Genomic DNA, 17,171 nt, shown 5'->3' with positions numbered 1-17,171 from the left:
AATTTAAAAATGTGATGCCATGAACTCAGAGAATAGCACTCTTTGGGGCTCAGGCACATTCATTCCCAAGGTCCTAGAGGTTCATCTCACGCACCAAGTCTCAGGTCTGTCCCCCTGACCCCACACGCCTTTACCTTCATAATTACAGCTCAGGCTGGGCATTTCCCAATAAAAAACAGAAGTGAAACTTATGTGCACACCAAAAACTACACATGAATGTTAATAGCAGCGAGTAAAAAGATCACTGGGGGTTGGAGGGACAGATGAACAGGCAGATCATAGAGGATTTGAAGGAGACTGAAAATACTCTATATGATGCTATAGAGATGGCTACATGTCATCATATATCTCTCTAAACCGAACCCACAGAATGTATAAGACCAAGATTGAACCCAAAGGTAAAAACTATAAACTTTGAGACTACATCAACTATAACAAACTTACCCCTCTGTGGGGCTGGGATACATGCAGAGATGTATGGAAATCCTTATGCCTTCCTCTCATTTTTTTTTAAATTTTTTATTTTTTATAAACATATATTTTTATCCCCAGGGGTACAGGTCTGTGAATCACCAGGTTTACACACTTCACAGCACTCACCAAAGCACATACCCTCCCCAATGTCCATAATCCCACCCCCTTCTCCCAAACCCCCTCCCCCCAGCAACCCTCAGTTGGTTTTGTGAGATTAAGAGTCACTTATGGTTTGTCTCCCTTCAATGAAACAAGATGGGATTGGAAGGGAGACAAACCTTCCTTTCATTTTTGCTGTGAACCAGAAAAAAAAAAAAAAAGAAAAAAGAAATGTCTTACCTACCCCTCCCCCCGCCAGCCCATAGGGGTAAATGCCAATCAACAGAAGCAAAATTAAACCCCCTCATTTCAGAAGTTTTAATAGGACATACAGGCATAATAACGGAGAGAGCGAATACTTACAGGTTAGTGAGAAAATAGATTCCTTGATCAATTTTACAGACTGCCATGACAGGGGAACAAGGGAACAGTCTTCAAACAAATTTTTCACCCAGAATTTTTTCTTTATGACCTGCCTCTTATTATGACCATCTCAAAACTGTTTTGGGGGTATGAGTGCAAGAAATGGAAACATGGAACAGTAAGTTTTCACTCTCTAGAGACCAGAAATGCCCAATGGGTTTTTCTCATTTTGGCGGGGGCAGGGGGTTGCTGTGGTGACTTCCTTGGCACCTACTTTCCTGAGCTTGGTTGAAAGTGCTAAGTTTTTCCTGGTGTTACTTATTAATGTGACCTGTTTATGTTCCAGTTATCCAGCTAAACATTAATATCTGTTTACTCATTGATGACCTTTGCAATATCGTGCCTTTCCCTTGGCTGTAAATGTCAACCCGCCCCCCTTTTTTTATATGTGCCATGTTCTCTTCCTATCTACTGGCTATCTCCAGCAACAACGCAAATGTGATCTTCCTGTCTATGAAAGAAAAGACAAGTGCTTTTGTGTTAAGAGGACTAAGACACAGAACATTCCTTTTTGGAATGAGCAAGAAATATATGCCCATGGCAAGTGCGAAGATCTCTGGCCCTGGGGGCTGGAGGGATGGTGGCTGGAGTGGGGGCTGGAGAAGGCAGGGACAGAAATTGACAAGAAGAAAAAGTTCTTTTGCTTCAGTGGAGAGAAAAACCAAGGAAGGGACTCTGAACCGGTCCTGGGGAACGGAGTCTGATTTTCTTTTTTTTTCAGAATGTCAGTATAAGCACTTGCACATTCAAGCAAGCCTGCAGGATTTATCTCTAGTTCCCCAATCAGTCTACATTAACCCCAACACCAGCAAGACATTACCATTCCGCTCACTTGTAATGGCTAAAGCCGAGATTAAGCAGTACGGCTGGATTAAGGCTGCAACTGGTGACCTTAATTTTACCCATCATTGGAGCCTGTGTATATTTGATTCGTCTTAATTGCGTTTACCTAATTTAAGCAGACAATAGCAGCCCAAGAAAATTTTTTTAGCCCCAAATAATCAGAAAAGGAAGAGGAGCTATTTCTCAGAAATGAAACACAGAGCCGCCTAGCCCCGGCCGCCGTCGGGCTAACAAAAGCTGCCGTTTTCTTTCTCGCTTTGCTCCATTAACATAGCAGCACAGGGAAGGATCCATTGAAATATTATTATCTTTGCATAACAATACAATTTTAAAGTCTCACGGTGTTTCTTTATTGAAATGTTTTAAGATATTAATATCATCCCGGCCATAAATAACCATTATGGCATTCATAGAGATTAAAGTATTGAGATATGCCCTGGGTGTACATTCACATTTTCTCGTTCATTGAGTTCTAACTTCAGTAAAATTAGTTTTTTTAGATACAGCCCTGAACACTTGCTGTGACTGTCACTTCGCGTTGAATTTATCATAGAGAATTTAAGGCGGAAGACTGGGGAGCAATCTGTCACAAACGATTGTATTCGTAATCTTCTAGGGTCGGGATGAGGGCTGGGGAGAAGATAAGCATTCTAGAACGCTGCTCTTCATCGCCAAGACCATTCATTGGGCTACAGCTGCGGGGGCGGGGAGAAGATTTGCGTAGACTGTGTCATGCGTTTTCCTGAAGCCTCTGCCTGGTGTCCGCCGCTATGCTCTACTTTATGCACAAAAATGCCTCTCAGGTTTTCTTGGCTAAATGATAACTCAGCTTGTCTTCTCCAGTGAGTTCAGTAGTAAATAGATATATGGGCTAGACGTGGGGTGTTCTGACTTAGTTAGATCCTCTCGTGTCCTAGAATGGACAAGTGGACGCAATCATTGAGCCGGCCACACGATCCAGACTTCCAAGGAGACACAGGGACTGGGGTATTATGCTAAGTTTACAACGGACAAGAGCTGAGAAGCAATTCAGTGTCGAGGTTAGCGTTGCAACAGCGTGTCAGTCCCATGCGTCGAGGGGAAAAACGTGGTCCAAAAATCACATCATTTTCCTTGAAGACTGAGTGTCTGTTCGAGGTATTTGAAATTATAGGTGAGGTAGAACAGTTGAGTTCTTTCTCGAACTCGTTGTATGTGTAGGGTTTGCTCTGGGAACCAAGCAGGGTATTTTCCCAAGACTGTGATTCAGCGCTGTATATTTTATTTTCCCTCTGATGTGCAAAGCAGGCATTTCTTCACAACCTCTGGATTGTGGAAGTCGACTACCCTTATTAGCTTACAGATTTCTATCTGGGTATCAAAAATCAGAGGCTTTGAACTTTGCCAATCAGAATCCCACAGTTACATTTCCTCTCCATGTCACATGGTCAGCAAGCTTCACTGACACGTGGAAAATTTCCTTTACACATCTTACTCAAGGCAACACTGGAAATTTGGGTTTATGGAATGTGCCAGCAGCTCTGAGCTGTCTTGGCTTCTCTGCTGTTGGCTTGGTCCATGGCCCAGGATTGCATAGCTCAGAACTCAAATGAACTGCAAGAGCAGAGCTGGGAGTGTGCTTGGGCCCAGGAGTTTTGCAAAGAGGTGGGAAAGCGGGGAGTGGGGAGGCTCCCGGCTCACTTCTCACTGTGAGGCAGAGGTCACCGCTGTTTGGAAAGACTCGGGTCATTAACTTCCTGGAGGAAACCTGCCCTCATTCCCACCTTGCAGTCTCCTTAGGGGCCCTTGCCCTGGGCCCCGCACGGGGATCCCGGGAGCATCCCATTCAGAGCGCTTAGCCACATCGCACTAAAAGATCCCCTCATGTGTCTCTGTTCTAACTAGACCTCGGCACCCAGCACAGTCTGTGACACACAGAGATGTTCCCTGAAAACTGCCAGGGCATCTAGGTAGGCTGTAGGATGCAGCAGGACTAGCCGCAGGAGTGGTAATAATAATTAATAATAATAATCTTCTAATTACTGCATAGCTACTCAGTGGCTATAACTGTTGAGCCGGGGGGTTTTATCTGTCTTGAGTTTACAGAGGAGACACAGACTTGGCATGGTCAGGTACGGTCCACAGGATAAGTTAGGAAGCAGAACAACTGAAGGGCATGAACTTGAATCAAGAAACTCGAATCTGCTTGACTCTATATTCTGACCACACATATCTCGGCTGAATAAAGATCTGAATAAAGACCGTATTTCCATCATCCCCAGGCCTTGCCTCTGACCCCCTTCTCCTGGCACTCAGGTTACCTGCTATTTTCTGTTAGTTTTTGGTCTCCCCAGCATTTCATTCTTTACATTTTCCAATATGTTGGTGGCCTCGTTTTTTTTTTTTTTTTTTTTTTTTGGTGGTGGCCTTTTTTTTTTTTTTTTTTTTTTTTTTCGGGTAGTGGCCTCTTTTAATAGTTCTACCTGACTTCAGCTCCTGGCTTCACCATGTCCAGCTGTGAGATCCTGGACAAGGTATTTGCCCTCTTTGGGCCTCCATTTTCCTCGGCTGTGATCTGGGTGCAGGGAGGTACACGGAGTTGTCTTGGGGAGCAACTGTCCTATTCCTTGTAAAGATCCCAGAGCACTCTGAGAGGGTAGCAGACGTGAGAGACCATGACTTGTCATTTCCCTCTACCCCTGTCTGTCTCCTCTGGGTGCCGCCTTCCCAGCCTGCAGGAACCTTCATTATATCTGTGGCTGTGCCACCCATGGGTGCACTGGGGGTGCAGGGAACCGTGGCTGGAATGTTAGCCTGGTGGCCTGCTCCTGGTCCTAGCATTCTAGTTAAAGCCGCTTCCTGTGGTCCAGCCTCTTCCCCAGGGGAAGGGGGTGGCTACAGACAGGGGCGGCCAATGTCCTGCCAGGAGCTTGGTCTTCTGGCCTTCACACCGCCGCCCCCCCCCCCCCCCCCCCCGCCCACCAGCTATCAACATCTCTCTCCCTTTCCCTCACTCTGTTCTCAAAGTTCCAAGCTTCTCCCCTCTTCCTCCCAGGTTGGCATGATCTCCTCCCAAAGCGTGGGGGTTTTGGGGAAACAAAAGCCAGGTGTCTCGGCTTTGGCCTCTCCACAGGAACCATCCCCCTGGGGCAGGAGCACAGAAAGGCCCGGCTTCCTTTGTAGAGCAGAGAGCCGGCAAACGCTGAGATAAAAACACAAATTAATATATCAGTAAATGATCCTGCCACGCTGACATACTCTCTAATCAGGAGGACAGGGAAAACACGGGGAGGATGCCAGCGAAGAATCTGGAGGAGGAGGGAGGAGCCACAGAAACCAGGTCTGGAGGAGGAGCAGACCTTTGGGGAGGCTTTAAAGTCTGAACTCTTCCCCAGAGATTTCCCCGGGTGTGTGGGGAGCGGCAGCCCGCCGCCGCCAGGGGAGGGACGGGCGGAGAGGCAAGACAGAATGAGATGAAGAGTAAAGGGAACTTGGGAAGAAAAAGCCAGGGCAGAAAAGGCAGGTGATGACAAAAAGGCAGGCGTCCAGCCTGGACACCGTTTGACTGTCCTCCCAGCATCCCGGCCCCTCTCCATACCTCTCATGCTCACTCTTACCCCATTTGAAAGATGGGGGCACTGAGGGGGTGTAAATAAAGCTGAATGAACAGTTTCCCTCCTCTAGTCGGGGGTAGGGCTGGGCTTTCAGGCAGAGCATCTGTGGTTGCACGTAACCACTTTGCTCTCAGGTTTCCCACAGACAAATCCTTGTCTCCATCAAATAGGGGTGCCGGAAATTCATCTCAACTCAGCGGGGGGAGTTTGGTGGTCCTAAGCGGAGACTGAGCAGATAGGTACATGTTAGGCCAAGAAGACATAAAGAAGAGAAAAGAAAGGGGGCACCTGGGTGGCTCAGTCCATTAAGCATCTGCCTTCGGTTCGGGTCTTGATCTGAGGGTCCTGAGATCATGCCCCAAATCGGGCAGGCTCCCTGGTCTATGCGGAGTCTGTTGCTCCCTCTGCCTGCTGTTCCCCTGCTCGTGCTCTCCTGTCTCTCAAATAATGATAATAAAAAATACCATCTTTAAAGAGAGAGAGAGAAAATAGAAAAGAAAACAGGTTCTACTCTCAGGATTTCAATATTAAAGCAAAGGAATAAAGCAATCACATCTTACAACCAACAAAGAGCTTGCGGAAACATGGCCTCTTAGGCTCTACCCCACCCTGTCAGATAAACCCAGCCCTGAGTATTATTGCCATTGCACAGATTTGGAAACTGAGGGTGAGGGAAAACTGAATAAGAGACAGAGCTGAAGACCAAACACAGATCTACTGGCCTCCCAGTCAGCGCTGACAGGATGTGTGCGAGGTGTACGTCAAGGTGTCCCCCAGCCCCACACTCAGAGGCCGGCAGGAGAAGGGGAGGAACGGCATCTTCCTTGAGCCCGTGCAGACCGCTGGGCTCACTCACGTTCAAGATCGGATGATGGATTGTACGGATGGGAAGGGAATGGAGATATTTGGGGGAGTGGGGGAGGGTCTCATGTCAAGCTTTAGACTCAAGAGGCATCCAAGAGGAGAGCAGGAGCAGCCAAAAAGGCGAGAAATCACGGGCCGGAGAGAAAAGCAGGAGGGACGGATGAGTGGCTTCTGAGAGTACAATGCTGGGCGTGCAGATGGAAACACAAAGCAGGCAGCGCCAAAGGAAGGAAGTGGAGAAGACAGGGAACATGTGGACGATGTGGGAGTGGCCCTCAGGAGCTAGAGATGTTGTCTGGAATTTGTACAAAATGGATTGCTGTGTTCAGGGAATATCGAGTGTGGGGGCAGGAGAGGAAGCACCTGTGTCAAGAATGGTGTGGGAGAATGGAGGCCACACCTAGACCAGAAGATTCGGGCGGACCGTGGGACATGGTTATGACGAGAACTGAAAATAACATCGCTAAGTGTCAGCCAAAATAAAAGAAAAAATAAAAAAGGCGGGCAATGGGAGAAGGAAGGACAAAACCAAACCAAACCAATGTTCTTTTCAGAAGTTGCTAGAATCGTAGCAGAAATATTTCAGCTTTAACTATTAGATCAGCGTTTCCTGAACGTGGCTATAAAAGACCCGCCTTTTTTTTTTTTTTTTTTAAATTCTTAAGGACCCTTTTTCATATCTGTGGAAGTATTCTTTTATTGGTAGTATTAAGGTAAGTCTCTTTTGCCCATAAACTCACCCTCCCGAATTATTGTAGTTTTTGCATTTTCAATCGTGGCTAATAACTCTCCCTGTTTTTTTTTTTTTTTTTTTTTTTTACTGCTTTCACAGTGCCTGCCTATGTATGACATCTGGTAATAAGGTATGAGCTGGAAATCCAGGCTTGTCAACATTTCCCTTGTGTACCTATCACGGGATGGTGGCTGTTGGCTTTAGGGACCCTTCCAGGAGCTTCCACGTGATCCTGGGGCTCTGATAGTCCCACAGCTATTTTGGTTGCTCTTGGGATTTTTCTTGCTTTCTTCCTTGGTTCTTAGCTTCCATTCAGAAAGCAGAATTTTCCAGCTAATTGACCTCCAAATAGTTGAAGCATGATTGTGTGATCACTCCTAATATTGGCATTGCATAAAAGCAACAAAATCAGCCTGCAGATTATACACTGCCGAGGCCCTTTAAAGAAACAGTTAATCCAGAGATTAGGCTGCATATTTTGAGGACTTTTTCAAATTTTTTATCATGCCCACATGCTTTGCTGGTGCTTGGAGCAGCGGTGAGTATATTGTCTGTCAAATGGTAGTGAGCCACAGTGTGAGACGTCCATGCCAACCTACCGGTGAGGTTAAGAAGGCCAGGACTGCGGCCACGATCAAACACATTCCTCTTCTTTCCACAACTCCGCGACATTCCTCTTCTTTCCACAACTCCGCGAGGCCAGAGTGTAAACTCACTTGTGGAATTTACGCTGTTTTTCCGCAAGTGGATTCGATGGAGGCATCGCATTGGGGATGTCCTGAGGTTTTTCATTTTAAGCATCTTTTGCTAACAAATCTCAGACCCAGAATTTCCACAAGGCAGAAATTAAGGCTGAGCTCTTGTGAGATGGGCTTCTGCCATGAATATATCCCTATCACTAGCCCCAAAGTTCACACCCCACATTCTTCTTTGGGTGAAACTAAGAAAAGGCACTTGAATCCCAATAGCTGCATTGGAGGAAAAGAAATTTAACATTAAAACGGCTTCCAGGTGAGGGGAAATAATGGTATCATTTTGTGCTATGTTTAGAGTAATTTGTTTCACACCAGGCATTACTTTTACCCTCCCCCTCCACCAATATCATGAACAATTTCTTTTGAAGAATAACATTCACTATGAAAGACTTCAACCATGGAAGTTGAAAGAAGGGAACTGTGAACCTCCAGAAACCCGCCACCTAGATTTCACAATGAGCATTTAACTCTTGTTGTTTGACCCTGTATCTTATCATCTGTCTGTTCTCCTATCCGATCGTGCTGTCCTGTTGATATTTTCATGTTGATTTCTGATTCATTTCAGAATCAGTTGTGGGTGTCGATATCCTTCCCCACCAACCACTTCAGCATGCAGATCCTTAAGTAGAGTTTGATATTTGTTGACAGGATTTTATATATTTTTTAAAGATTTTATTTATTTATTTGACAGACAGAGATCAGAAGGAGGCAGAGAGGCCAAGAGAGAAGGGAAAGCAGGCTCTCTGCCGAGCCGGGAGCCCGAGGCGGGGCTCCATCCCAGGACCCTGAGATGATGACCTGAGCTGAAGGCAGAGGCTTAACCCACTGATACACCCAGGCGCCCCAACAGGATTTTATTTTTGAGACCTATCCAGTGTCATGTACAAATTGCAAGTGCATCTTTACATTTATTTTGGCAAATGTATGCCACTTTGTAACCCAGATGACCGCCAAAATCTGGAACCTCTTCCTCTTTCCAGAGAGTTCCCTCACGCCCCTCCCAGCCGGTTCCTGCCCCCGTTTTCCCATAGACAACTGGTGTTCTCAAATTTGTTTTATTTTTTTTTTCTCCCACCATGGATTCATTTTGTCTGTTTTAGACTGGGATATACACGCCATTATACCATAAGAATACTTGGGATAAGGCCTTTTTCCTTGGCATTAAGATCTGGAGATAGAAATGGTGAGGGCTGTGAAGTGTGTAAGCCTGATGATTCACAGACCTGGACCCTGGGGCAAATAATGCATTTTATGTTAATAAAAATAATCAATTAAAAAAAAATTTGGAGATTGATCTAAATGGATCCTTTGGATGTCTGGGTAGTATATTCCTTTTTACTGCTGAGTACTATCCCATCGCATGAATATTAGCACTGGGTGCTTTTTTTTTTTTTTTTTTTTTAAGATTTTATTTATTTATCAGAGAGAGAGAGAGAGCACAGGCAGACAGAATGGCAGGCAGAGGCAGAGGGAGAAGCAGGTTCCCTGCGGAGCAAGGAGCCCAATGTGGGACTTGATCCCAGGACGCTGGGATCGTGACCTGAGCCGAAGGCAGCTGCTTAACCAACTGAGCCACCCAGGGGTCCCAGCACTGGGTGGTTTTTAAAGAAGGATAAAATATGTAGTACCTCAGAAAGTCCAGGAAAGAGTGTCGAAGATAATGAGAGGTTGGGGGAGGGAAGGGGATTTGAGATATTTACCATAAAACAAAGGAGCATGTTTAAGAAAGGACATGAGAACTCCCTTACAAATATCTAACATAAGGGTCAGCCAAGTTTTTGGTAACAGGCCAGAGAGTAAATATTTCATGCTTTGGTTGGGCACATGGTTTTTGTTCTAACTACTTAATTCTGACCTTGCAGGAGAAAGCAGCCCCAGACAGTGTGCTCATGAGGAAATGTGGTTGCCTTCCAATAAAACTTTATTTGTGGACACTGAGATTTGAATTTATATATTTTCATGTGTCATGAAGTATTATTCTTTCTTCGATTTTTTTTTCAACCGTATGAGCGTCTGAAATCCGTTCTTAGCTCGTGGCTCCTACAAAAACAGGTCGTGGTTTGCCAAACCCTGATAGAAATGACTGTTTCTATCAAACCAAAGGAGGAATAATTATGACTCTGTTTAAGGCAAGTGAGCAATATGAAGACTGGGAGAGACAGATTTAGCTCAGGGAACTAAAGATCTTTCTATTAAGTCATATTGAAATGTACTCTACATCATCTCCAGGTCTCTCTCCCCTGTCCCCACTGATGCCATAGGGTGAAAAGGATAGGTTCCAGACCCAGTCTTTTTGTTCAATTCCCCAGCTCCTCTCTGCCCAGCTGTGTGACCTGGTGAAAGTTATCTAACCCCTTCCTGTTTGCATTGGCCCATATATAATGTGAGAGGCATTACAAAGACCCAGTAAGTTAGTATATTACTAGTAATATACTAGCTAGTATATTACGTCCGAAGAACGGAGAGGATTTACAATCAGCCCTCCACATACTTAACACAGTGTCCGGCACATGGTATATGTGAAGTAAGTATCATTATCATAATAATTATCATCCTTATATTGTTATTCTCTCATTACCCCCGAGAGGCTGGATAGACACGGATGAGAATATTTTTGGAAGGAATTCCTACTTTTCATGGTAGGCTGAACTAATAGATGCTTAGATGCCCAGGACCAACAATCAGTGTTCTCTTCAATTCAGTGCCTGAGTCCTCAACACTGAGACTCAACTGCTGTTGAAATCCAAGAAGACACAGCACAGTATTTTAATCGTTCACGTTAGCTAGCCTACACAATAAGGCAAAAGAGTACTTTGTTTCTACTTGATCTTTCCTGATCTTGGATCTTGGACTTACCTCTCAGGGTACCTTATTAATGATAAAGACTTACGTAGGTGTTGACTGGAGTGATGCTGCTCTAATTTTTTTCTCCATGTGAGAAAGTGAGAGGAGGGATCTTTGCTTTGTGATGGGAGATGAGTTCTACCAAAAGCATTAAGCAAGGACACGATTCTTCCTGTGAGATGTACTCACCTATTTGGTGATGCTGAGGAACTGGACAGCTGTAGGAGTGTTGTGAGATTGTGTCTGGGTGTCAAGGGACATCATGTGACTGTGCCCCAAGCTGCCATGATTGCTGCTGCCTGTTGGGAAGAGAGCAATAAAGGTAGAGTTGGCTACAGCAGACCTCCCTTGGCCTCTCCTAGTCTCCCAGTTATAACTCTTGTCCTATATTGCTGTCTTTGTTTACTTGCTCCCTGACATTTGTGTTTCCAAGCCTGTTTATCTTTATTGCTGTCTATCTCCCTTGCCTTGTTTTCCTCCGGTACTGGCTGGAATGACGGTCCCCACGTCCGTGGGTGGTAAGCACAATATGCAGTCACAAAAGAGAACCAGAAGAGACCTGGAGGACCATTTACGGCCACATATGCTCTTTCTAGATGCAAAAGCCAAGGCTCAGATAAGATAGAACCTCACGAGATCTCATGGTTTCCAGCCCAATGCTCTTTCCATTGCGCCACATTAATCTTTGTTTAGAAACAGGATCTGGTATGGAGTCGTGTTTGGGAGGCATGAGCCCCACACTCACGCCTGAAATGCAGAGTTTCGACACCATTTCCACGTAAGGATACGCTGTAACTGGAATAATAGTCTCTAGTATATTGAACATTCACAGATGACATTAATAAATATTAAATATGGAAGCCTCACCCATTTTTTTTTGGAACTCTGGGGATGTCTTTTTAGGAATCTCAAAATGTGACATCAATTTCAATCTTTCTGTATCTCCAAAAGCTTATAGGGAAAAAGGTGTTGTCCACAGCAATCCCCAACCAGTTAAGGTGGAAGGAGGAATGCAAAGCTCTCCGGTGAGTGAAGCATCTAGCCTTTTGACAACAATAGGCTTGGGGATATCCCCCTGACCTCCCCTACTTCCATATCGCTTAATAAACATTTCCAGTCATCTCCTAAGTTTTTGGAAGCAAGAAAGAAATTGAAACGACTCTTAACTCTTTCCCACCTGGATCACCACATAGTTTAAAGCCCAGGAAGAGCCAAGGTTGCACAAAAACAATCCCATAAGAGTTATTGACTTTAGGAATAAGATTATTACCTTCCTCCTAACTGACTTTCTGAACTTTTTGGATTTGGCAGCTACGACTTTGAAAGCAAACACATTCTGCTTTTTGTATGTAATGTAACAGAAAATGACAGGCGGACATGAACTTTGTTGAGGATGACCCATACTCCTTTTTGAAAGCGTAGTATAGGGGCGCCTGGGTGCCTCTGTCTGTGAAGTGTCTGACTCTTGGTTTCGGCTCAAAGTGTGATCTCATGGCTGGTGAGTCTGCTTGGATTCTTTCCCTCGCCCCTTCCCCCCCGCCAATAAATAAATCTTTAAAAAAATATAGTATATCTATGGAATTGGAAAGCCATCTTACCCTTGTGTATAAGATATAAGATACCTATGTTAATGCCTTATTCATTTAAAGAAAAGATCCTTTTAGAGGAGAATACAGAATTCTTTTTTTTTTTTTTTTTTAAGATTTTATTTATTTATTTGACAGAGAGAGACATAGTGAGAGAGGGAACACAGCAGAGGGAGTGGGAGAGGGAGAAGCAGGCTTCCCACTGGGCAGGGAGTCCGGTGCATTGGGGCTCCATCCCAGGACCCTGGAATCATGACCAGAGTAGAAGGCAGACTCTTAACCAACTGAGCCACCCAGGCACCCCGAGAATAAAGAATTCTGCTGTCAAACAGGTGGAAGGGACAGATTTTTTTTTTTTTTTTTTTATCACAGGGGAGGCGTCCCGATCACACATTTCCATTAGTAATATTCAAAGCAGGGCCACAGAAGGGTCTGCAAAAGAGAGTCAATGAGACTCCTGTTTTTGTTTTGTTGTGTTTTGTTTTGTTTTGTTTTCTTTCAACATCCTGTCTGTTTCCTTCACTCTCTTCAGAACAGCCTTAAGTAGACATGTGTCTCAAGGTCAAAGTGAAAAAAAAAAAACTAATGATAAAAGTAAAAGTAAAAAAAAAAGGAACGACATAGCATAATGAAAGTTTTCTTTTATGATCCCATGTTCATGCATTTCCAATACCCATCATTAGGAAGAGAAAAATGAAGCCAAGGGTGTGACGGGAAACTCAGTAAAACAATATTCCATGTCGTCAAGACTTCTGACTCTGACGGCAAAAGCAACCGAGTGAAATAACTGAATTCCCACTGTGGAGGAAAGATGGCTTTAAAGTTGCAGCACAAGTATGTGTTCGCGTGGGGGAGAGTCAAGAGTTTCTGGTATTTACAGCGGAAAACACAACAATCACCGGCCTATCTTTCGGAACAGGAATGCATGCTTAAATTGGCTCTGTTTGTCCTTAGCAACCTGAACTCAGAGGCCACATTTTTTCCTCTCTAAGAAGCAAGTTGGAACTTGAAAAGTATGTAGCATGTCGTGAAAGGGGAGCGGTGAACTTTGCTCAGGTCTGCAGCCTGCGCTGAAATCAGAACCTTCAGAGGTTTCAGGACTGGTGGATTCCCTGCCCCCCTTCCTTTTCCCTGTCTGTCCAGCACTTTTGCAAAATACTTGGGTCTCTGGGTGGAGGAGTCCCTGCCCCTGCGAGAAAACCTGCTCTCTCTACGTATTTTTGATGTCATTTACAAGGAAGTCCTCTAAACAGAAACCAAACCTGAAATCCAACTTTCCAATGATCATATTTCACCTGGTTTTTATAGAGCTGGGGGCCATGTAGGAAGTTTTGTTGTTGTTGTTGCTTTGGCATTCATTTTACTTGTAGCTTTCAATTTTTTTTTTCTTTTTTTAAAGATTCCCCACGTCGAGATTATCACCGGTGGGAAAGATCTCCCTTCTAGGACTAAGGGAGTAAAAGATCTTGAAAAGCCCCTGCATTCAGGTTGCTTGCAGTCTGAATCTTTTCAGGACAGCAAATAACTTGGTAACTTGAGCTGTGTTCGTTCCTGAAATTCTTTCACATAATTGAAGATTAATTTGATTCCCTAGATTGTTGAGGGTTGTTGACAGTGGGGGGCTGGGGTGGGTGGAAATAGATTATTCAAATCACAAAGAAGTAGGTGTGCCCTAAGTGACTGTTCCATTTCTGCTAGGAAGTGTTTGCCTTCCTGGGTATTCAATTCAGACTGGCGAGCTGAAGGATCGCACCGCCGCCGGGAGAAAGGAGAGGGCCCTGGCAACGCGCGGAGAGCAGGTGAACCTCAGAGAAACTGAAATATTTTGTCAAGAGAGTTCTGTGTCTTAATGGCCCCTCCAGAATCCATTACCTCTGAAACAAGCCAACTCAAGGGCTCTGGTTTTCTCAAGTGTCTAATGTAAACAATATGAAAGTCAATAGTGGGGGACATTCCAAGATAGTATGAACACGATTGATTTATTGATGGTTGCACAATGGGAGGTTATCTTTTGTTAATTGACTCCGCAAATAAACTCCTAGGCGGCTGGAGATGGGGGAAAGTAGCTGGTGGGTGGGGGTAGCGGGGGGAAGGTGAGGCACCTGGGTTGAAATTTGTTTCAACTCCCAGGTGTCCTGGTAAATTCCAGATACCATTCCCACTGCCAACCTCAAACAGAGGTTAGCCGAGTTAATTCTGTCCGGGACTCAGCCTCCGTCCCCAGCCCTGCTACCCCTACCAGGGGAAGACACAAAGATCTTGTATTCCTGTCCACATTGGCTTCAGAACATTTCAAAAGCTAGTAGCAACAGTAGAGGTTAAAGAAAGAGAGAGCGGGAAAGAGGAAATGCACCGACTCAACTTATTTTCAAGTCTGGAAACACCTGGAAGATGCAAGGACAGCCTGTGTGACGTGTGCAGCCCTGGGGAAAACACAGCCTTTGCTGTTGACACTCGTCCCACAGCCCTTCCTCGTAAAGGCTGCTCTAATTTGGTGGCCCCTCCTGAGAGAAAAGACAGGAAAACAAAACAAAACAAAACATGCCCAACATACGCTGTATAATTTCTGGGTAATTCCCAGTATTGTACCAATTGAAATGGCATCCTTACATTTTAAACTTCTTTAGATGGATTTTTGGGGAGACTTTGATTTATTTTGTATTTTTTTTTTTTCGAAGTCTTATGTATTTGAGACATCTCTACACCCACGTGGGGCTTGAACTCATGACACTGAGATCAAGAGTCACATGCTCTTCTGACTGAGCCGGGCAGGCGCCCTCCCTTTTGGGGACTTTTAGACATCTATCAGATGTGGTTTAATAATGAAAAGTTCTCATGGCTCATTCCTTTCCATCTTCTAGAATGTTTTAGAAACATCAGCTTCTCCTTTCAAGATGGCTTTCCTTCTGTCTCCTTAAGACTCCTCTTTTTTTTTTTTAAACATGGGCATTCCTCCATGTCTGGACTTTCCCCTTGCTCTGTCGTCGGCCGCATCTCCCAGTTCCCCCAGCTACTGGCTGTGCTTTCTGCAGGGGACCCCAGAGCACGAGTCAAGTACGTTGTACTTCTGTGGGAGCTTAGTTTCTATCTCTACCTGCGAACCTGCCCCAGCTGCCCCTTCAAGCATCTTCCTGGCTTCCCTCTTTCTGTGCATAACCCCTCACCCTCACCCCATCCTTCCATTATCTCTGGTCCTAAAACTTGCAGTCCACCTTATTTTTCCATTTCTGGTACTTGTCCCATCTAGTAGGTTTTCAAGTCTTCTAGATCTTGCTTTTTAAAATTTGTGTACTATGAACTTATCCAGTATAACCCTTCTGAGTGGAATAAATTGATCCAGAGATTGGCACACGGGAAGGAATCAATTCATGACTGTGGAATGAAGGAATGAATGAGTGCCTAGTTTTTCCTGCTACTGTATTTTTTTTTTCCATGCTAATCATCTCTGATCATATTATTTCAGGGTTCAGAAACTATCAGTAACTACTTATCTCCCAAATTAAGTGTAAGCTCTTTTTAAGACACCCAAAATAGATTTTTTCACCCAATTTCATCTTCCACCAAGCTCCAATATATCCTGTGCTCAATCCAAAATAGTACTGTTTCCCCCAATATCTCGCTACCTGCATAATCACAGCTCATCTTCATTTTCCTCAGCCAGAATGTTCAAGCATCTTTTCAAGTTCAGGTTTTGCCAGGCTCTTAAGGTCCAACCCAAGTGCCACCCTCTCCATGCAGCTATTTTTAAATTCTGTATGCCTCTCTCTCTCTCTCAACCAAGCTGGATGTGCCCTCCGAGTCTTGGTTCTATTCAGCCTGTGTCATAGGTATTTCCATACCTGATTTATTCCCTCCTAGTAGAAGATAACCTGCTTAGCGGACAGCAGCTAGACCTTCCTTCCTTTCCTGTGTCTGGATCTTCAATGCTTCCAAAGTAGTGAGTGCACAGAGTACGGTCTTTGAATTACATCGATTGACATTTCCTTCCCCTTGTTGCGGGATTTTCTCTTTCTCTTTTGATTGCATGTTGTTCAGCCTGGTGTTCGCACGCGCGCGCGTGTGTGAGTGTGTGTGTGTGTGTTTCCCCAATTGGCTCCTCTAGGCTTGAAATCTACATTTGTTCACAGATACTTTAAAACTGTCTTCAGGATGAATGGAGGTATGGCAGAAAAGCTCCTTCGCTGTGGACCCGTGCAGCTTGCTTGGAGTTTACCCAATTCTTTGCTCCTGTTCTGCCCCTTTTAATGTCTGGGAATTAGTTACACTAAAGTTCTACTGTGCCGGGAGCTGTCTGCAATTTGAGATGCAAACTCCAACATCGTGGGCTACTTTTTAGAAGCCTGTGGTCATTTGGGGAACAAAGACACTCCTGTTTCCTCTTCTCAATAACAATTAAGACATCAGATTAATAGAATCTTTAAATTCTTCAACGATTCTTGCAGAATCCTTTGTGCTTGCCTTAACACATAAAGGTCACCCAAGAAATAAGAGAGAGACAGCTTATGAATTGGGTTTGCTGATAGATTTTTGGAGAATGGCATGGGTGCTTCCCAGTGCACTCTGGCTTCAGAGCTGCTTGGCATGGGAGCACTGTGATCTACTCCAGACAGGCATTTCTTGGGCAAGGAATCCCCTGTGTCAAAAGGACCTGCTTTTAGGACAGGAGAGAAAAGGGGGAGGGGAGGAGTGGGGAGGAGGAGATTTCTCCATTCGCATCCAGGGTTCATTTAATGAGTGTAAGATTGTTGCTAATGGGATTTAACCACAATACCTATCCCTAACCTTGTCACCAAAAAGGTAATCTACATGCTCCTTTTTTCAATCCTGTCTGCCTGGTAACTATGCAGAAGTCTGTTCTCCCAATTTTCTAAGTGGTAATCCTAGAATTATCTTGGCTCAGAAATAAATGAAGAACTCGTGTTCGGGACTCAAATTTCCCTACAGGGGTTGTAACTGA

At 44.6% G+C, this 17,171-nt stretch overlaps 1 long non-coding RNA gene across 2 annotated transcripts in view; it reads right to left on the bottom strand.

Moving 5' to 3' along the window:
* The window catches only part of LOC131999080 (uncharacterized), a 286,222-nt gene that overhangs the window by 102,210 nt on the left and 166,841 nt on the right, over positions 1–17,171 (bottom strand). For both annotated transcript variants that reach the window (XR_009399007.1, XR_009399008.1), the window contains exon 2: positions 10,818–10,927. This is a non-coding gene — a long non-coding RNA (uncharacterized LOC131999080). The remainder of the gene's footprint in view (positions 1–10,817; positions 10,928–17,171) is intronic.

The sequence above is a fragment of the Mustela nigripes genome, chromosome 13 (genome assembly GCF_022355385.1).
Source record: "Mustela nigripes isolate SB6536 chromosome 13, MUSNIG.SB6536, whole genome shotgun sequence".
Lineage (NCBI taxonomy): Eukaryota > Metazoa > Chordata > Mammalia > Carnivora > Mustelidae > Mustela > Mustela nigripes.
Note: the sequence above shows the minus strand (reverse complement) of the source record. Positions and strands in the feature narration are given on the sequence as shown.